Below are 22,856 nucleotides of genomic sequence, written 5' to 3'. Positions count from 1 at the left end.
TCTAGTCTAGCAGGCATGTCAATATTTTGTATTTAAATTTAGAATCAATTTTAGGCATTTTTATTTTCTTATATGTAAGTGTATGAATAGGAAAAGTTGTGTTACTAATACTCCAGGTCTGTAACATACCTCAAAGGAGACCCAATTTAAATGAATGTGAGTTCATGTAGGCTTACTTCTTGGGGTCTTGGACAATGAGAGTATTTGTTATTATCATGACTACCCCGCATGTTCGATTTGCTATAGTATTAGTAACAGGGCAAAGTATATGCATAACACATCACTACCTGATAGGAACTCAAAAAATAAGATGGAACCTAGGTGGAAAGAATAAAAAAGAGTAGAATTTTACTATTGAAAATTGAACACAAAGTGGAGAATTGAATAAGGATCTTTCCTCCCACTCCCTAATCTGATTTGTCGAATACCCTCCTCAATCTGATTTCCTTATTTATCTAACCAAACTCTAATACTGACTAACTAACTAACTATTCTCACTAAATAACTTATGGACTAACTAACTAACAATTGTCCTTATTCAGCCCTCCACATTATACATCCTGACAATAGTTCCCCCTTGAAATTCCACCTTGCCCTCAAGGTGGAAATAGGGAATTCAGAACCTTACAGGCTTTGATCTTTTTCTTGAATTATATATGCAGAAATTTCTTCAATTCGATTTGGCTTATTAGTTGTCACAAGCTAGATGGCCTCTTCATAAGGTACTCACCTGCACAACTTTTGGCATGTTAAGTTATTTGTTTTGTGCATAGTGTTATTTCATTTATTAAGTGGATGTTCATTTTACTTTTTCGTTCCTGTTTATAGCAACATAAGTTGAATTTCAAGTAGGCATTGCTATCTTGTAACTAAGAATAATATTGAGCAATGATGTGCCTAGAACCATATGAAGCTTGATTGTCAACCTCATTACTTTATTTGAAGCTTTATTCACACAACATACACTGCTGACACAAAATTTCTTGAATTATATATGCAGAAATTTCTTCAATTCTGGGTTATTAGCTGTCACAAGCTGGCTGGCCTCTTCATAAGGTACTCACCTACACAAGTTTTGGGATGTTAAGTAATTTGGTTTATGCATAATGTTATTTCATTTATTAAGTGGATGTTGATATTTCTTTTTCCTTCCTGTTTATAGCAACCTAAGTTGAATTTGAAGTAGGCATTGCTATCTTGTAACTAAGAATAATATTGAGCAATGATTTGACTAGAACTTGTGAGTGCCAATGAAATTTGTAGTTAGGCTTAATGGATAAGGTATGTAATCAAGGATCAAGAAATATACATACTTTGAAATGAATCAAATCACCTTTAGAGAAATTGAGGGTGAAGGTGGGTTGGTCAACTCCAAGGTAATGAAATATGTTGTGCTTGCGTATTTTAATATCCCAATTTCCCGCAGCTCCATTTTCAATCTCTGAAATATGCTGTAGGTTTCATTCTTTCCTTAAATAGTCACTAGTTTATTTACACATTAATTGTTCTATATTTTAGAAGTAATATGGAGTTTTGTCACATAGTGGTGCCCACTGGGCATTTCTAAACCTATTAAGAAATCCATTCATGTTTTCTGTCATTCTTCTTTCCTTCATCTCTAATAGTTGTTACAAATTCATACAACTTCATTAATTCAACTCATCCTTTAATGTAAGTGGTTCCTCTGACAATCATATGCAAGAACAATCTAATCTTCCTTATTGTCACTAAAGTGATATCTCAAAAAACAAATCATGTAACAGTAACCCAAAGCCACCAGTGAAAACCACAAGTTCTAGATGAGATAAAAGAAACTCAACAAATATATCTACGGAAGTTCTTTGGCAGCAGCAATAACAGCTTCCTTGGTGATACCAAACTCCTTGTATATTTTTCCTGCTGGAGCACTTGCTCCAAATCAATCAATGCCTATGACCTTTCCTTTGCTTCCAACAATGTTGTGGCAACCAAATGTTGATCCTGTCTCAATGCTAACTCTAGCTGTTACTGAAGCAGGTAGAAGACTCTCGTTGTATTCATCTGACTGCTCATCAAAAAGTTCCCAACTAACAAAAGAAGCAATTGTAACAGCTTTTCCTTTCCTTCCTTAGATCCTCAGCAGCAACAACAACAATTTCCAACTCAAAACCAGTTCCAATTAAAATAACATCAGGCTTGTTACCTGATGAATTGTCTGAAATGGTGTAGCCACCCTTTTCAACTCCCTCAATAGATGTTCCTGGAAGTTGGGTCAACTTTTGCCTACAAAGTGCAACAATTGAGGGTCTCTTCCTGTTAACCACAACAACTTTGTATGATCCAACAGTTTCATTACCATCAGTTGGACGAAGCATCAAAGTGTTTGGCATTGCCCTGAAGCTTGCCAAATGCTCTATTGGCTAATGAGTTGGTCCATCCTCTCGAAGTCCAATCGAATCATGAGTCAACACATAAATAACTCCAGCTTCACACAGTGCAAAAATCCTTATGGCAGCTCCAACGTAGTTAGTGAAGACAAAGGGCATTTAGATTTTGCTGAAACAAATTTCTTGTAGCATCTGCAAGGCTTTCTGGAGTGTATGTCTGAAAGTTGAAATTTAATTAGAAGGGTAGTCAATAATCCAAAAACAAATTATGGAAGTCAAGTTTTATTGATCTTAAAAGTTTGAAGGCTATACATGCATGAAGCAAAAAGATGGATGATGAGTGAAGATTCAATGTACTTAATATGAATTTTAACTGTAATTAGGAAAGTTAATGATTATAACAAACCATGGAAATGAATCACCACCATTCAGTAAAATTGGACTACACATAATTCAACTACTAAGGAGATATAGCTCAAAATACATATTAGGAGAAACCTAGAAGTTTGTTAGTTTACTCACCGAAAGTGCTTTCTCCCAACTAGCTGGTAATTCGCCAGTAATAATAGCCTTAAGCTCTGCAGCTTCCTCACTGTATTTCTTCTCATATTCCACAAACTTGGCATTCCACTTAGCTTCAAGATCATGAAAAATAAAGAAAGTTTCATTCCACTTAGCACCCTCAGGGGTATGGCGACTCCAATGCCTAAGGAAAAATAAAGAAAGTTTCATTCTAGATCATGAAAATCTCAGCAGATTAAGAGGAAACAAAGATATCTCTAACTCTCCATCCATACTTCTTGACATCTTCTAGCACATGGAAAAGCTCGTATGGCCTTCCAAGATTCTTCCTTGTAGCATCAACTTCTTTAGCACCTAATGCACTCCCATGAACACTATAGGAATTAACCTTGTTTGGAGAAGCGAATCCAATGGTAGTGGTTACCTGTGAAATAGTAATGAATTTGGAAATGGGCATAACACATGTTGGAGATGGCTCAACAACAGAAGTTTGGCAATCAGACTCAGAATCTACAAATACCTCCTCACTTGATACACTATCAGTGTGATCAATTGTCTTGACTCTTCAAAAAGGCATAGGCCAAAGTCTCCATCTGTGTCTAGATGAAGCTGGTCCAAGAGCATCATTCTTGGCCTTCACTACATCATCCAGTCCCACTGGAATTGTATCTTTGGTCTCAATAGGTAAGTCTAAACCAAATACAGTCATTCCAAGTACAAGAAGAGCAACCTTTTCCCATAGCAGATACCTCTCTCTGAACTTCAGAACAAGATTTTCATTCTTAATTATGGATAATGCAGAACTTCCAAATTCTTCTGCAAATATCCGATGTGCTTCAAAAACCTTGGCAACAGCAACCAAACCCATACTTGCTTTAAGTTCATGACCACAAAGTGAGGCCTCAAACCCTGCATATTTTAAGAAAAGTAAATAAACAATTTCTTAGTGCCAAACAATAATTGCATAGAATAAGCCAAACCAATTTGAAGCACAGTTGTTAGCTCTTAGTCTCTTACTCAAAGCAAAATGACTTTGGTCCTCCTCATTGGAAGTTCTTGTTTGAGGTTCGGTTAGTTCACTTTTCTTACAAAAATCTTCAAGGGCGGAGGTTTTTTGACTATCATCTACCAGGTCATTTGATACTGACTTTCCAACATGTTCATCATTACATTCAATAATATCCTTAGTACCAGAATGACAGCCAGAACGAGTGTCAACTTCTACTAGTGCATCTTTATCAACCTATTTATCATGGCCCAAAAAAAATCATGGTTAGATCGAATTTATGTGCATCTTGGATTCTATTGTGAGCCAGGTGAACCTCATTTGAAGCCTGTCAAAGTTTCACTTTTAAAGATTCATTTTCTTCCTCAAGAACTTTCAGATTGTGCCTTATATCTGTCATTTGCTATTCTACATGTTCCAAACAGTCACAACTCAAATTGTGCATTCATTCTGTTCATCAATAACAACATGCATCATTGAGCTGAACCTAAACCTGAACCAGTTTCTAACATTGCCATATTTAAAATGCTGAACCTGAACCAAGTTCTTCCATTATTTAACATGGCTCTTAATCTTTATTCTTGTCATGTGTTCTAACTTCTATGTTCCTCAAGGACATGGAGATTGAATCTCTTATTAGTTATGCTAGAAACAGTCCCAATAAAAATTGTATAACCAATTTAAGGCAATTGTATAACCAACAAAAATTGAGAGATCACTGCAAGACATTCTTTTGCACACAAGAGCACAGGAACAAAAAACAAATTATAGGTCCCACATAGAAAATGAATGAATGTTAGTTAATGTAGAATGAGTATGAGAATAAAATATCAAGTTGAGGTGTGAAATGCAGTAACAAAATTATCATTACTTTCTTTCCTTTCCCAATTCTTATAAGCTTCTTATGGACTTAATAGTGTCACCATACTTCACCAACTAAACCAGCAAAGAGGTGATCCCTCTTGCTATCTGATTTTGAATTGGACAAGCACGTATCATTGGAACTGTGAGCTTAGCACCAATTAAAATGTTGACAGCTAGACTGTGAAGTTCACTAGCTAGATAGATAGCTAAATCGTAAACCTAGGTAGCTAGTGAGAAGACACAGCTTGCATGCATGTCCCAAGCATGCAAGGTCGTGTCTTATAATATCCACCGCTTTTTCTGTAAAATTAATTTCAAAATAACCAAAGTAAAAAAATCATATATAATATCAAATTCTATACAACTTTATCTGCTGCAAACACTAATATAGTACTATTGCTATGTCTTGTAAAATATAAAACTGCAATTACTTCTCTGCCCCTTCTCGAGGTAAATCACAAGTATTTACCTCCTTAAAGTGGCCAAATACTCCTCTTTGGTCATAGTCTACATTATTTCTATCTCTTTCTCATAATTTGATATCTGTTGAAAGTATAAGGAGCATTAGATATATCATTTGCGTCTAAACAAAAATATAGTCAATTAGCTTCTACCTTCATCCAAGCTTAGTAGGATACCACTTCAAATGTTCTGGTTCTTCCAGGATAGCAATGTCAACATCCCTAGATGGTATAAATTGACAACAATCTCTCCACCAGGTATTATACTCCGCCTTTCATCCAAAAAATACACGTGAGAATGACAAAAATATAAAAACTGGCAGTAGTGATATGAAAGTATGAAACATAAAGTAAGATTGTTGGGATAAACCAGTTCTTCTGGTGAAGTAAAATTGAGATTGGTGGGATAAACCAGTTCTTCATCTGATTTGCAAAGCCATGGAACTCAAAATATGTAGCTCAAAATAATGGGTTTACAGTTGTTCCCGTCATCCAAGGAAGCAAATATATAAACTAGCTAACTGCCTAGAAAACTACAACAAAGAAAGCAAATATATAGTCCTGGAAGGTCATGAAAACTTCATATTGCAACAAATTTTAGAAAAAGTAAATAGCTATAATCATTTGATGAAGCACTATAAATTTTAACTTGCTTGAAAATGATGAGACATTAACTTGCTTCAAAATCATGACACATTAACTTGCTTGAAAATCAGACACACATCTTGGTTTGCAGTGCCATATAATCAATAGCTCAATTATAATCCTAGGAGTCCAATACCTAGAAACCAACAAAGAGGGAGGGGTCCTAAGAATTGAAGATTGTCTTGAAGAACTACTTACAAAAGTCAAATTTTGAAACTGTTTGACTTATTCACATTGTATGACTGTCCTCACTACTGTGTATGCTAGTTAGACTTATGATTTTGAGACATTGGTGGCGTCAATTGATATATGTCATACTTTAAGCCTACTCATTGTCACATATTGATATCTGTTTGATGATTGATGTAGGTGGTCATTGATTTATTTGTTAGATTGTTCATTTTATTTTGGACCGTGTTGTTCATCATCACAGGTACCAATGTTTGTTACCAATTAATGTTTTTATTACTCGTTCACTACCATTAAAGACATCTGATATATGATATACAAATTGTGTTCATGATGAGAGAACCTTAGATTCCTGTTTGAGACTGAATGCAATGATTCTTGCGAACAGTTTGCATTAATCATTGTATTCAATCTTGAATTGTCCGTTTGGACAGTTTGGGGAGACTGATATTTTTATGGTAGATTCATGCGTTAAGGTTAACATTATTTTGTTTAAATTAATGAAATTTTGGTACAATGCATTTCTAGTTGTTCTCTAAGTGCATACTTGATTATCGGGAAATTAATTTTGCCGATTTCATGTCGTGTACTTGGAGACCAATGCGAAATGCTGCCGAAATTTTGTCAAATTTAGCAAAATAGAATTAACCCTGACATATGAAGCTACCGTAAAAGATTATCTTCCTGAATGGGATAGGACCACACATATAATAAAAATGTGAGATTTTCATGCATCGAATAACTTTGTAAGTATCACGGAGTTATTACTTAGATGGATCAAAGTTGGATGAATGAAAGTCGCATTAGCCCAGAATATGAGGAAGGCGTCGAGCAGTTCTTGCAATTTGTTTTAGAAAGAAGTCAACCGGATGAAGATGGAAAATATTATTGTCCTTGTATCAATTGTTTGAATGGAAGATGACAAATACATGACGATATACGGGAGCATCTATTGTGTGATGGGATTAAAAAGAATTACACGACATGGATATGGCATGGTGAATTGACAGACATGCAGAGTGGGTCCCAATCTGAACCGTTTGATGTAGAAATGGGAGATCGCTTGGAGGATATGATTCATGACCTTGGACAAGAGTCTCTTTAGCAAGCACATGCTCCTATGTATGAAGGATTGCAAAGTGATTCAAAGAAGCCTTTGTATACGGGGTGCAAGAATTCCTTGACGCTGTTGTCGGTGGTGTTAAGTCTAGTTAATGTCAAGACCAGATATGGGTGGAGTGACAAAAGCTTTAGTTCACTGCTTCAAGTAGTGAATGATCTACTTCTAGAGGAAAACACGTTGCCTAAAAGTTACTATAAGGCCAAGAAGATATTGTGTCTGATGGGTATGGAGTATCAGAAGATTCATACTTGCCCGAATGATTGCATACTCTACAGGCATGAATTCAAAGAAATGTCCAAATGCCCTAGGTGTGGGGCATCACGGTACAAAGTGAAGGATGATGAGGATTGCAGTTCTGATGAAAACTCAAAGAAGGGCCCTCCAGCGAAGGTGTTGTGGTATCTTCCCATCATTCCAAGGTTTAAGCATCTTTTTGCTAATGGAGACGATGCAAAAGACCTTACCTGGCATGCAAATGGGAGAAACTCTGATGGAATGGTCCGTCATCCGGCTGATTGCTCCCAGTGGAAGAAGATTGATGGCTTGTATTCGGATTTTGGCAAAGAGGCAAGAAATCTTAGGCTTGGACTTGCCAGTGATGGAATGAATCCATATGGCAATTTAAGCACTCAACATAGTTCATGGCCAGTTCTACTAGTAATTTACAATTTACCTCCTTGGTTGTGCACGAAACAAAAATACATGATGTTGTTTATGATGATATCGGGCCCAAGACAGCCAGGAAATGACATTAATGCTTATCTAAGTTCGTTGATTGAAGACCTGACAAAGTTATAGGACGAGGGGGTTTTAGTGTTTGATGGGTTTTGCAAGGAGACTTTTCAAATGCGTGCAATGCTTTTTTGTACCATTAATGACTTTCCAGCATATGGGAATCTGAGCAGTTACAGTGTTAAGGGTTGTCGCAACCTACCCTTTTGCGGGTGAGCGAGGCGAGGCTCACGGGTGCGTCTTCCATAGGAGGAAAATGCGCGGAGTCGCCACCAACGTTTATTGAAAGGAAAATGTTAGAAAAACCAAAGGAAATCGGTCATGAAGAATATTCCAGATTCGGGAGTTATCTTTACGTTTGAGGAAGGTATTAGCACCTCTCACGTTTGTCCCAAAGGACAACAGCTTTAGATTAGAATTGTGTGAAATTATGTATCTAAACTTTTATTTCTTTTTTATTTTTGACGTCGACAAAAGCGAGGCTCTTGCTCCTACGTACCCTCCATCGAAGAGGAAATCAGACCTACGTAATTCTTTCAAAAGGCAGTGATGTGTTGATTTTACGCTTTCGAACGGTCCATGTTAACCGATAAAAAAGCAAAGAGGACCGTTTAAGGCGTTGGACCTTAAAATGTTTTTTCAGTGATTTTTGCGGACAAAGCTTGATTTTGTGAGTTGATTTTAGCCTTAGTTTCACTTTAGTTATTCGTCAATTCAATTAAGAAAGAAAAATCCCAAAGAGAAACGTCTGATTGATTTTTTTGTTTTATTTTACTAAAAGATATTTTTTTATTATTATATTATTATTTTACCTCTTTTTTGGTTTCCAACGTGGTTACGGCATGACCGAACGGTCGGATTTCATTTTAACAGAAATTAACAGATGTTACAATTCAAATGATCGGTGGAAATTTATTTTATTTTTTGATTAGGCGAGAAAATGACTTAAATAAATGACTAAAACACGTCAAAAGGGGGTACGGAAAGTAAATGAAATGAAAATAAAAGTACGCGAAACAAGTGGGGACCAACAAGGGTACATAGAATGAATTGAAAAGTTCGATTTCGGGAACTTACCGGTTGAAGACCGAAGAACGACGAAGAATGAACGAAAGACGGCAGAAAATCTTCATGAAATCACCCACGGAAAATTTTTGGATGCGTTACGGAAGTGCCTTGGCTTGGATTTTCTTCACGGAAACGATTTTTTTCACTAATTTCAAGTGATCCTCAGATACCAGGAGGGTTGAACGTTTTTGTTCTTCCCTCCTCCCCCTATTTATAGGGAAAAGAGGGAGAAGCTTGCCACCCAGCTCGCCCAGGCGAGTTAGGTTGGTACCTCCAGAAGGCACCGCCGCCTTCTGGATGAACTTCCTGGAAGGCCCAAGTGGGCCTGGTTGCTATTTGCACCACCCTGTTTTATAAATACACCCCCTGCCTTTTTTGCTGATTCTTTTTCCGTAACGTTACAAAACTTTACGAATTCCGTAACGATACTTGTTTTCCTTTCGTAATGTTACGGAACCTTACGGATTACGTAATCATTCCTTTTTTGGCTTTCAGAATGTTACGGAACCTCATGGATTGTGTAACAATGCTTCCTTTTGATTTCCGGCATGTTACGGAACTTCATGGATCGTGCAACAATGCTCTCTTTTGACTTCTGGCACATTATGGAACTTTACGTATTGTGCAACAATGGGTGCCAAGTACCTCGAAGCGGTCAAGCAAAGGTTGCATGCCATCAAACAATGGTCCTTGGACGAAATTAGGGTATGACAGTTGCCCCTCTTTACTTACCTTTTATCGGAGATAGGAGGAAAGCAAAGATAAAACACTGATTTCGTTCGTCTTATTCCTTTTCCGTAATTAATCTATGATGACCCCTGAAGGCCATCCTTTGCCCATCATGGGAATTTAATTGATCTCAATCACAATAGTCCCAACCCAAAACGATTTCAAATAAGTGACTCCCGTCTCTCCTTCTTCTTTCTCTACACAAAACAAAACAAACAAACAAACAAAAATAACATAATATATACGTATACACATGTTTGGTGAAGGAACCAATTGGGAGAATAACAAAAAACTATATTTTCCCCCCACCGGAGGCTCCGTACTTGATAATGGAGGATGCATGAATGACAATCAATTCATGGGGCTCCGAATAAGATGGTGGAGGATGCACGAACAACGCTAGGCAATCAATTCGTGGGGCTCCGGACTCGATGGTGGAGGATGCATGAATGGCAATCAATTCATGGGGCTCCGAATAAGATTTGATGGTGGAGGATGCACGAACAGCGCTGGGCAATCAATTTGTGGGGCTCCGGACTCGATGGTGGAGGAAGCATGGATGGCAATCAATTCATGGGGCTCCGAATAAGATTTGATGGTGGAGGATGCACGAACAGCTCTAAGCAATCAATTTGTGGGGCTCTGGACTCGATGGTGGAGGATGCATGAATGGCAATCAATTCATGGGGCTCCGAATAAGATTTGATGGTGGAGGATGCACAAACAGCGCTAGGCAATCAATTCGTGGGGCTCCGGACTCGATGGTGGAGGATGCATGAATGGCAATCAATTCATGGGGCTTCAAATAAGATTTGATGGTGGAGGATGCACGAACAGCGCTAGGCAATCAATTCGTGGGACTCCGGACTCGATGGTGGAGGATGCATGAATGACAATCAATTCATGGGGCTCCGAATAAGATTTGATGGTGGGACCGAATGATCCACCAGATTCTTTCACCTAAAAGGCAAACATGCCTTAGCAAAGAAAAATAAATCATTCACGAGAGCACCATATTTTAGGATGCCTTGCATATGCCAAAATAGTTTTCCTTGTAACCGAAAATGACGGGTAGGATGTCAACGTTTAGCTTTTAAATGAACATTCAGGGGAAACGTCGGGTCAAACCGAAACTGGGAATAAAATCACTCATGGTGTATAAAAAACTCACACAGGTAAGTGTTTTACCCTAATACCAAACCATAGCTGGACCATGACTTTATTTTGCACATGATTTCCGATCGAACCAAAAGATTACACGTGCGATCACGGATAAATAGGATTTTCTCGAGGGTAGTGTTTTTGGAGAGGAAGCCGGGTGTTTTCGGTCTTTTCCTCTTTGTTTATGTGGGGAGGGACATCGCCAATCGGGAATGACCTTGAATGGCAATCCCAAAGGAAGAACCACTTTAAAAATGGGTTTTCCCTTTGCCGGCGGTTATTTACCTCGCCGAAAATTTATCTGGTCCGAAGATCTTCTGTTCTCTTTCTTGCTTTCCTTTATTGATCGGGAATTATTCTGTTTTTCTCTGATCTTTTCCTTTTTACTTTCTTCCGATCTTTGATCAGGAATCCTTCTTTATCTTTTCTTTTCTTTCTTTTCATTTCTTCCTTTTTCTTTCTTTTCATTTCTTCCTTTTCATTTCTTTCTCTCCTCCTTTTTTGATCTTTGATTGGGAATTCGAGTTTTAGCAATTCGTTATTCGCCCACCCTTGAGGAGATTCTACTGTCCTCCTCTTCGGGGGAAAGGATGAGGATTCTCTTCACGGGCCATGGTTCAAAGTAGCTTAAGGTTGTGTCTCAACATGGTCTTTTCATTGTGCGTGCCCGATTTTGATATTTGGGGCAAAAAAAATTCATGTGTCAGGGTGTCGGTTTCGGGTTAAACTTCCATATTATTTCCACGAGGCACGCGTAACAATGATGATTTGGAAACAACGTGCAAAATTAGTCATGCATACAGCTAGGTGGGTACTCAAGCATCCAGTTTATGGCATTGCGATACTAAGGCTTGGGATTTATGCAAGTAGACCCAACGTTTCCAAATTATGTTCTTTCATTGGTTCAACGAATCCATCCATTCTTATCTCGGTTATTTTGGAAAATAAACTCTTAGCGTCAGTTTCTTGTTTCCAAAAGATATGTTTGCTCTCTACGAATGATTTGTGCTTCCTATGACCATAACATGCTGACCTTCGAGGTCTTTCTTTCTCTTTCCTTTTTGTTTCATTTTTCTTATGCATGCTTGCAAAAACTATACATCCATCGCGACCTATGAGAAAAGCTTTTTCCCTGTACACCTGCATTCCTATACACGAAAAACTTTTTCTGTATACACACGCATTAAAAAACTCTTTCTCTTTATATCAACATGGTCTATATAAAACATCTATTCCTTTTCAAAGATTTCTTCTTCCTTTTTCAACATACACTCATTGTTTATACAAAAATTTTCTTTATATACACTTATTGCTCACACACAAGAATTTTTTTTCACACATTATTTATACACACAAAATCTTTTCATACACTTTTTATACACAAAAACTCTTTTCTTTTCTTTATATACAAATATGACATTTTGTTCACAACGCCTCTTTCTTTTTCTATTCTTGGTGTTATCATTACGTTTGTTCATTTTATTTTAGGACGATGTTCCTAAATGAAAACTCTACATGGTTCCAGAATTTCAACAAACATTATCGACAATAACGAAGTAAGCACTAACGCAACAGTCCAAACAAAATGTATGCACAAAACAAATGACAATCGAAACAACAAAAACAAATGTTAGTCCCTCAAGTCATAGAAATAAAATAAGATGTAAATGATAAAGGATGAAACATAAAAAAGAATATGAATTTGGGGATCCCATGGTCATGTGGCTCCGTTCCCTCCCAAGAAACCGAGCAAATTTGTCATCTCCTCATCCATGCGGGCCTCCTCGGCATCGCCCGGGGATCTTGCAGGTGCCTCCCCTACCTGGGCCTCGGGCCAATCTTCGGCCATGCGACCTCATCCCTAAACTGCTCTGGCGTAGGGCACGCAAAAGGAGTGAAACCTTGCCCCTGCTGACTAAGGCTGAAGCGATAGAGACACTCATGTATTTGTACCTGCCCCCGGTGGTTGGCCGCCTGTTGGTGAACCAAGTGCTATAGATAATGCTCCATGCCTAGTGACCCAGTGGGATCGGCCTGATGAGGTGGCGGTGGTGCGTTTGGGTCCTGAGGTGCATCCCCCTGCACCTGTCTAGGCGTGCAGTACTTCTCAATGAAAGCCTGGGTGATCGGCAGTTGGATCACCTTACTAGGGGTGACAGGAACCCTGAATGATTAGCAGAGACCCGTGATCAATGCTGGAAACCACAGGGCCCTGTTAGACTTATCCGGGTCTAGAGGGTGCCTAGTGGGTGGCATACCTGCAAACAAATAGATGACATCAGCAATTAGTTGAGCCACATGAACACTCATCCGTGTCAGGATGGCATACACCAGCTGACACTTCGGCAGAGGGAGATCGGAGTTATGATCACTAGGCAAGACATTACTAAGCAGCAACGTCATCCACATCTGGGTCAAGGTGGTCATGCTGGTGCGCATGATCCGCACCCGTCTCCCGACAGCGGTCCGGGCGAAATCCTGCCCCGGTGTGCACAATAGCTGGGCAATGGCCTCCTCGTCGAACCCGTTAGCCCTATTCCTCCTTTGACTGAACTCGCACTCCTGGCCTTCCTCCAACACTAGCGGGTCACCCAGGAATTGGCTGAGGGCATCTGCGTCAAAAGGAATCCACTGACCCCTCACCCATGAACGCATGTCCCGCACTCCATCCTCTGTGGGCCAAGCATTAGCCTAAAACTCCAGGACTACCTCAGGGTCAAACTTAGCCATGGGAGTAGCCAGCGACGTCCAATGTCTTCAAGCTATCTCCTCCTGAAAATCGGTGTACTCATCGTCCCTGAGCTGGACGCGTCTCTCTCGGTGGAACAACCATCCTTTGATGGCCTCGAAGCGCTGCTAGTGCATGGCGCTCCGGAAACGGAGACTATCAAACTCGGGGGCGGCACTGGTCCCTTCAGCCATAGCGTCCCTCCTAGATCTCTTCGCAGAAATCTTTTTCGGAGCCATTTCTTGTTGGAGATGAATAATAGAGCAAAATGGAATCAAAACGTGAAAAATGGTGACCTACGGGCTGCAAAACTCGTGAATCCCGTGAGCCTTTGTTTTTTGAATGAGGGGGAAGAGTTTTTTGGTGCAGAAACCTTCCCCCTCCCCCTTTTTAACCCCCTTCATGCAGAGGTTGCTCGCCCAGGCAAGCTAACCTGCATTTTTTTTGGGGTATCAAATAAGTATGGATTCCTACGGGTCGGTGTTCGCTTACTCGAACCCCCTCAGGGTAGATTAGGCATCCAATACTTACTTTAAAGATAGAACAGTAATAATTATTGGGGATTTAAAGGATACTAGGTTGCCTTGCAGCGACACTTTCCGTTTGTCGAGAGCTGGGCAAGGGACGATGGTCTATCAGTTGTGACCCTAGCCTCTACTTGTGTCCGTTCCTAAGTACCTGAAAGTAGGAAACGACATCGCGCCACAAACTGTGGCCACGTTACCATTTTACCCTAATCGGTTTCTGCCTTTAGCCCCATCCCGACATTTGACCACTGCCTAAGACGATTCTGCTCCTGTCGTAACAAAATATGCATGTGTATGCGTATGCATGAACTTTTTCAGATGCAACAATCTTTTTTACTGAATGTTGGTCAGGTTCAGTTTTAATTAAGCGCTTGGGGCACCCCATGAACTGAGCGAAAAGGCTCAGGTTATCACAAACTGCACATGGTTTAAAACCAAAGTGAGGACGGAAGCCTCAAACCCATGTTCTCTTCTTTTAAAGAATTGTGACGAGAAAATTATAGCGGACAGGAATCCCTGGGGGAAACCAAGGAGAACACACAAAAATAAAAAAAACATGCAGTGATTTCCTCAATTGCCCCAAATCCTAAGCGTAGTATCGCTTGACAACATCGGAGTTCACGGGTGAGGGTAGCTCCTCGCCATCCATGTTGGTGAGCACTAGAGCCCCTCTAGAAAAAGCTCTTTTCACAACGAAAGGCCCTTCGTAGTTTGAGGCCCACTTCCCTCGATTATCTTTAACAGCATGCGATATCTTTTTCAGCACAAGGTCCCCCTCGTTGAACTTGCGGGGGCGCACCTTCTTGTCAAACACGTTCTTTATCCTTTGTTGATACAGGTGCCCATGGCTCATGATTGTCAAATGCTTACCTTCAATAAGGTTGAGTTGGTCGTAGCGTGCTTGAGCCTACTCTGATTCTTCTAGGCCCGATTCCGCTAGTATCTTCTGGGAAGGGACCTCTACCTCAAATGGGAGTACCGCTTCCATCCCATAAACCAAGGAGTACAGCGTTGCCCCAGTAGAAGTTCGTACCGAGGTTCGATATCCATGCAACGCAAAAGGAAACATCTCATGCCAATCTTTGTATGACACTGTCATCTTTTGAATAATTTTCTTAATATTTTTATTTGCAGCCTCCACAGCCCCGTTCATCTTCGGCCGGTAGGGGGTGGAGTTATGATGCTGGGTTTTGAAATCCTCGCACATTTCCTGCATCATTTTGTTATTCAGATTGGTGCCATTGTTAGTATTGATTTTCCTAGGGAGTCCGTATCGACAAATCAGTTCCCTCTTTATGAATCTGACCATCGCACTCCTCTTGACATTGGTATAGGAAGCCGCTTCGACCTATTTGGTGAAATAATCTATCGCCACGAGAATGAAGCGATGACCATTCGAAGCCTTGGGTTCGATGGCCCCTATGACATCTATCCCCCACATGGAAAAAGGCTAAGGGGCAGACATGACATTCATAGGATGTGGCGGAACATTGGCATTGTCTACGAATGCTTGACATTTATGGCATTTCCTTACATGGGTGCAGCAACCGCTTTCCATAGTGAGCTAGTAATAACCTGCTTTAAGGATCTTCCTGGCCATAGCATGCCCATTGGCATGTGTCCCAAATGAACCCTCATGGACTTCCTCAATCATGTAGTTCGCCTCTTTGGCATCTATGCATCGCAGAAGGGTCATGTCATGGTTTCGTTTGTACAGGACGGTACCACTCACAAAGAAACCAGTAGCCAGTCTCCTTAACGTTCTTTTTTCATTGTCGAAAATCCCTAGTGGATATTCTTTGTTCTCGACATACTGTTTGATGTCGAAATACCACGGTTTCCCATCTCGCTCTTCCTCTATCGCACAACAATGTGCCGGCTTGCCCCAAGATCTGAATTCAATGTACGACAGATCCCCGTGTGGGGCAAGTTGAAACATGGATGCCAAGGTGGCCAATGCATCGGCCATTTGGTTCTCTTCCCGAGGTATGTGGTGGAAAGAAATGTAGTCAAAGAATTCGGCTAACTTCAAGATATAAGTTTGATAGAGTATCAATTTTTGATCCCTAGTTTCCCATTCTCCTATCAACTGATGTATTACCAAAGCCGAGTCTCCATACACTTTGAGTAGCTTTACGTCAAAATCAATGGCAGCTTGAATCTCAAGGGCGCACGCTTCATATTCGGCCATATTGTTGGTACAATCGAAACCCAGCCTAGCCATGAAAGGGATACATTGATCATCTGGGGATACAAGGATTGCCCCTACTCCATGGCCCAAAGCATTAGATGCCCTATCGAAACAAACAATCCATTTGTCTATATCCTCGTGCGTCCGCTTCTCTTCGAATAGGGCCATGATGTCTTCATCCGGGAACTCAGGGTGCATTGGCCGATAATCTTGGAGGGGTTGTTGGGCCAAATAATCTGCCAAGGCGCTTCCCTTTATCGCCTTTTGGGTGACATACACAATATCGAATTCAGATAGTAGTACCTGCCACCTAGCGATTCGTCCCGTGAGGGCCGGTTTCTCAAAGATGTATTTCATGGGATCCATTTTGGAAATAAGCCAAGTGGTATGACTGAGCATGTACTGCCTAAGACGATGTGATGCTCATACCAAGGCACGGCACGTCCTTTCCAACATTGAGTAATTCATCTCACAGGCGGTAAACTTCTTGCTTAAATAGTAAATGGCTTGTTCCGTCTTCCCAGAGTCATCGTGCTGACCCAACACGCACCCCATAGACTCGTCTAACACAATCATGTACAGGAAAAGAGGTCTTCCTGTTACAGGTGGCATGAGCACCGGGGGATTCGTAGGGCTCTGCTTGATTTTTTCAAAGGCCTCTTGGCAATCGCTATTCCACAGGACCGCCTGGTTTTTACGCAATAGTTTGAAGATGGGCTCGCAGGTAGGGGTGAGTTGCGAGATAAATCTCGCGATGTAATTCAACTTGCCCAAGAAACCTTGAACCTGCTCCTCCGTGCGTGGCTCTGGCATTTCAAGAATGGCCTTCACTTTCTCGGGATCTATCTCTATCCCTTTCTGGCTCATGATAAAACCCAACAACTTTCCCGACTTTACCCCGAAGGTGCACTTGGCGGGGTTTAGTTTCAGTTGGTATTTCCGTAGCCTTCCAAATAGCTTACACAGATTGACGAGGTGTTCATCCTCGGTCCGAGATTTGTCAATCATGTCATCTACATAGACTTCTATCTCTTTATGCCATGTCGTGGAATAAAGCTACCATGGCACATTGATAGGTTGCCCCAACATTTTTTAGCCCGAAGGCCATCACTTTGTAGTAGAATGTTTCCCATAGGGTGACGAAAGTGGTCTTCTCCACATCTTCGGGTGCCATTTTTATCTGGTTATACCCTGAGAAACCATCCATAAATGAGAAAAGGGCGAACTTAGCTGTATTATCTACTAGTATATCAATGTGTGGTAAGGGAAAATTGTCTTTGGGACAGGCTCGGTTTAAATCCCGATAGTCTACGCACATTCGCACTTTGCCATCTTTTTTTGGGATAGGGACAATGTTGGCTACCCACTCCGGGTATCGAGCCACAGCCAAGAAACCTGCATCAAACTGTTTTCTCACTTCTTCTTTAATTTTCAAAGACATTTCGGGTCTCATCCTTCGTAATTTTTGCTTAACCGGGGAAGACCCAGGATTCAATGGCAACCTATGCTACACAATGTTGAGGTCCAGACCTGGCATGTCTTGGTACGACCATGCGAAGATGTCTTGATATTCTTCAAGAAGGGTTACCAAACCTTGGCGAATAGGTGCAGTCATACCAGTTCCTACTTTCACTTCTTTCTTTCCCTCTCCGGTCTCTAAGTCTATCAGTTCGGTTTCCTCTTGGTGAGGCTTCATTTCGCGTTCTTCCTGAACGATCAATCTCTCCAACTCTGGTGAAAGGACGTCCTCTTCCTCTTCTTTGTTTATTTTTTGACTTACTTCTCGGTCAAAATCGATTATCAAACCCTCGTTGTTAGGATCCTCAAAGGATCGATCCTCACATCTATACCATTCAAGACAAAAAACAAAAACATGCAAAATGATATGAGAAAAGGTGGAATCACAAGAACAGATGAAACAAGATCTCTTTGTTATTTAATAAGGTAGGTTTCACAAAACAAAAGAGAAAGGAGTCTATAGCCTCCAATTACATTGAATTAGTGGTATAGACTTCCGACTGGCTCGTCACGTGCCAGTTCCCCAGTTGGAAATTGGGATGGCACGGTCGCACGAAACTCGGTGGATCTTGTGGAGCCTCTTCTCCTATTGCCGCCACCTCTTCCTCGAACATTATCCCGACACTTGTGAAACACTGGCTAACAGGACCGGGCTATGCCCTATCTGCCTGGAGTCTTGACGGTGCATTCCTTCTTCCAAGTTTCCCGGGCTCATACCCCAACCCATATTTGTGCGGGTTACCCCTAATGTCAACCACATCGGCATTCCCGTAGTTGTCCTTGCCCAGACCCATTCCGGGCTCATAACCGTTCCTGAGCATTACCCGCGCCACCATCAGGGCCGCATTAGAGAAACAAGGTAGCAATGGACTTGTTTCCACATAGGCACAACTTACCACGTCGAAGGATTGGAAAGTTGTTTCTAATTATTCCTCCACTGCCTCTACATATGGTGCCGAGGAGGGGTAGCTTACCAACATATCCTCTTCGCCTGACACTATCACCAAGAGTCCACCAACCGCGAATTTCAATTTCTGGTGAAGCATCGAAGGGACCACTCCTAGCGGGTGAATCCATGGCCTCCCCAAAAGGCAGCTGTAGGCGGGATTTATGTCCATCACTTGGAAAACCACATTGCAAGTGTGGGGGCCTATCTGAATGGGGATGTCAATTTCCCCCATTACCTCCCGCTGACTACTGTCGAAAGCTCGTACTACCATCAAACATGGTTTTAGACATGACGCATTAAAAGGAAGTTTCTTCAAGGTGGTCTTTGGCATCACATTTAAACTTGAACCATTATCGATGAGTACTTTAGCAACGACATGGTCCATGCATCTGATAGACACATGTAGAGCTTTGTTGTGCCCTCTCCCCTCAACTGGAATCTCTTCTTCCGCGAACCCGAGATAGTTATTGGTAGTTATGTGATTAACAATGCCTTCGAAACCCTCGACTGAGATGTCGTGTGCTACGTGGGCTTCGTTGAGGACATTTACCAATAGTGCACGATGAGGCTCGGAGCGTATGAGCAGTTCGAGCAAGGAGATCCTTGCTAGAATTTTATTCAATTGCTCAACTACTTTAAACTCACTTTGTTGGATGAGAAAAAGGAACTCATGAGCCTCTTCCAAGGTCACTGCCTTTCCTTGGAGACCTTCATTCTTTTCAGCTCCCTTTACTACCGAGGGATCCACTTCTTTTGAGAGGGTGGCCATGCCTGTGGACTCTTGGGTCATGGGTGCTTTCCCCTTGGAGGGAAATTCCGCCGAGTGAGGGGGATCGAACACCCGACCACTGCGGGTTACGCTACTAAGGCCGGTAATGTTGGTCACCTTGGCTGACAAGGAGTCAACCTCGGTTGCAGCCCCTTCTCCAAAAGCGGGAGGGGGATATTTCCATGGGACGACCTTATTGCTTTGATAGGAAAATGGCATCGGCTTGGGCACTGTCGGGGGGTACTCGGACCTGGGGCTGGTCATATTCCTAGTGAAACATATTACTAGGGCTTTGGGGGTTGGGGGAGCCTTCCTTTCGGTCGACTGCGTGCAAATCTGCGGTTCTTCCCTATTTCTCTCGGACACTTCAAGCTGCCCCCAGTCCATGAGCCGTTGAAGTAGCTCTTCCACCGCGGGGCAGGTTTCCATGTCGTGTAATTCCTCGAGATGAAACAGATATTCGACGCTTTTGTCTCCGCCACGAGAGACCATGCATGCTGCCTGCAGCGATTGGTAGATGAATCTTCTGGATGTAGCCACATCTTCTAATCTCTTTGACCCTGACGGCCTATCCTTTTCGATGGCATTTACGCTAGCTCCTCCAAGACTGGCTAGTGGATTGGTCTTAACGTTGGGGCCCTCTTCTTGAAATGATAGCCAGCCGACATTTATTAGGTGTTGCACCTTATACTTGAATGGCAGGCAAGAATCAATGTTGTGTCCGGGGGCTCCACTATGGTATGCGCATGTGGCATTTGAGTTGTACCACTTGGGGTATGGTGACTGGAAGACCTTCCCGGGTATGGTCACCACCAAATGGTTTTCCAATAATGAGGGTCATAACTCGGAATACACCATGGGAATAGGAGAGAACTGGTCTCTCGGGGAGCGTCGTGGATTGTCATAGCTCATGCCAGGAGTCGTATTATTGGCTGGCCGGGGTGTGGTTGGAGCCGCGTGTGGTGCAGGCGTTTTTTCTGTTGTGGCAGGCCCTTCTACTTGAGCTGGGAAGGAACTTCCGGCTCGAATCGAAAAGTTCGGGTGGTTGTGTTGGTATGAGTTTTGAGCATTTTGGGGTGTTTTCATCCACATTGGGGCGGTGGTGACCGCGTGGGTATCCCCTTCCTTTTTCCGTGTGCCCACCACTGGGGCACTTCTACTGTTGTTCGGGCCAGCGTTGGAGGCGTATTCAAACTTGCCTTTCCTCAGTCCGGACTCGATTCTTTCTTCGACGAAGACGAGGTTTGCAAAGTTGGCCGGCATATATCCTATCAGCTTCTCGTAGTAGAACGTAGCCAGCGTATCTACCATAATCGTGATCATTTCCTTCTCAGTCATAGATGGGATGACTTGGGCTGCTAGGTCTCTCCACCTTTGAGCATATTCCTTGATGGACTCATGTTCCCGTTTGCTCATGCTCTGAAGTTGGTTCCGATCGGGAGCCATATCTGTGTTGTATTGGTACTGCCTAATGAAAGCAGTTGCCAAGTCTTTCCACGACCGAACCTGAGAGGCTTCCAGATTTGTGTACCACGCCACTGCTGCTCCGGCTAAGCTGTCTTGAAAGAAGTGCATTAACAACTTTTCATCCATGGAATATGCCCCTATCCTTCGGTAATACATCTGAAGATGACTCTTTGGAGACGTTGTCCCTTTGTACTTGTCGAAGTCTGGTACCTTAAACTTGGGAGGAATGATGATGTCAGGTACCAGACACAGATCGGCTAAATCCGAGAAAGGATAGTTACCGAGGCCTTCCACCGCTCTCAACCTCTCTTCAAGCAGATTGATCTTTCCCTTGTCTTTTGAAAAGGGAACGAGTTCCTTAACGGGTGCAGATTGAGACGAGGCATGGCGGATTATGTTTGGTTGGCCGGTTCCATTGGGGGAAGTAGAGGGCCTAAATGGGCATCTCCTTCATCATCTTCCTGCAGAGGATAGTCGGCATGAGGAGGGAGTTACCCCTCTAAGGTAGGGGCTTGGCTCAAATCGTCTGGAGCGGTACGGGGAGTGAAGTCTGGAGGCAAACCATATGGGTAGGCTTGAGGACTATACCTCCGATTGAAACCCGTCGCGCTTCTGTCCCGGCCCAAGTTCATTCCGGGCTGTAGCACCGATTCTGCTTCCCTAGCTGTATTGGAAGCGGCCGCCGTAGCATTGTCTTCTATTGATTTTTGAATTTTTAGCATGGCTTCCATGATAGAAGCCATCTGATCTTTTAAAGCCGACATGTCGGCCTTCATCTGTTCTTGCACTCCCTCTTCGTTACCATCTTGCTTTGGGATCGGGTGTTATAGGAGTGCCTTTGCGCTTTTTTAGTTATGGTGAGCTTCCTAAAGAAACAAACAGTGGTGAGCATGCCACCAAATCATGAATATGCTAATGAATTATCAGAGCACTTAGATCCACCTCAAGGCCCTTTTAGACAACGTGATGAGTTTCAGAACTTCTCTTTTTATAAAAAGGAACAAAAGCTTTCATCTAGCCAAGATTTTACAAAAGTGTTACAACAGAACCTATCGGTTTCTAATTATATGGGCCATTAAATCTATCGTGTGTTGATAGTAATTGATTAGCCCGTAAATTTCCTCTGGGGCTGAACACACTTCGGCCATGGTCCTTGCTTTGGCTAGTAGTCGCGGGAGATCTGGACTTCCATTTAAGGTCAAGGCGAACCTATCCATCCACATGGTCGCTTCTTGATGCAATGCATCAATCACCCTCCCTCTTGCTTCCTTCTCGGCGTATGCTTGTGCGAAGTCCTCTACTAGCTTTTGCTCATGGGTCAAAGACTGGTTTAACTCTTCTTTGTACTGCCCTATTATAGCTAGCATGCTTTGCTCTGTGGCTTCTAAGTGTTGGGCCAAACTCTTCTTGGATCTTGAGCAAGCAGCTAACTCCTCCTTTAAGACCATGTTATGTACTCGTGATTGGTCTCTCTCTTCCCTTCGATGTAACACCCTGATATATATATATATATATATATATATATATATATATATTATTAGAAATTATGTTTGATGTTTGATTCTTTGTTGCGTTATTTTCATTCGTAATTATTTTTAAGGAAGTTAATTTAGTTAATAGAGGGGTATGAATAGATAAGGATCTAGCTTCTCAAAGAAGGCTCTTGAGAAAACTTCTCAAAGAAGCCACGAGGAAGCTTCTGGAGGAAGCCTCTTAATGAAGCTTCTAGAGAAAGCTACATGAAGCTGCCTCGGTAAAAATGCTTCCCAGCCTTTGTTAACCGTTGGATCTTCTCGAAATTTGGTCTACAACTTCACAAGAGATTTTTCCATGATCTGACC

General features: G+C 41.9%; 1 pseudogene; it reads right to left on the bottom strand.

The window, feature by feature from the left end:
* Window positions 1–1,685: 1,685 nt before the first annotated feature.
* On the bottom strand, window positions 1,686–3,345 carry LOC100812327 (transketolase, chloroplastic-like; annotated as a pseudogene).
* Window positions 3,346–22,856: the final 19,511 nt, after the last annotated feature.

The sequence above is a fragment of the Glycine max genome, chromosome 13 (genome assembly GCF_000004515.6).
Source record: "Glycine max cultivar Williams 82 chromosome 13, Glycine_max_v4.0, whole genome shotgun sequence".
NCBI classification, from domain to species: Eukaryota; Viridiplantae; Streptophyta; class Magnoliopsida; order Fabales; family Fabaceae; genus Glycine; species Glycine max.
The sequence above is the reverse complement of the archived record's forward strand: the minus strand, read 5'-3'. Positions and strand labels throughout refer to the sequence as shown.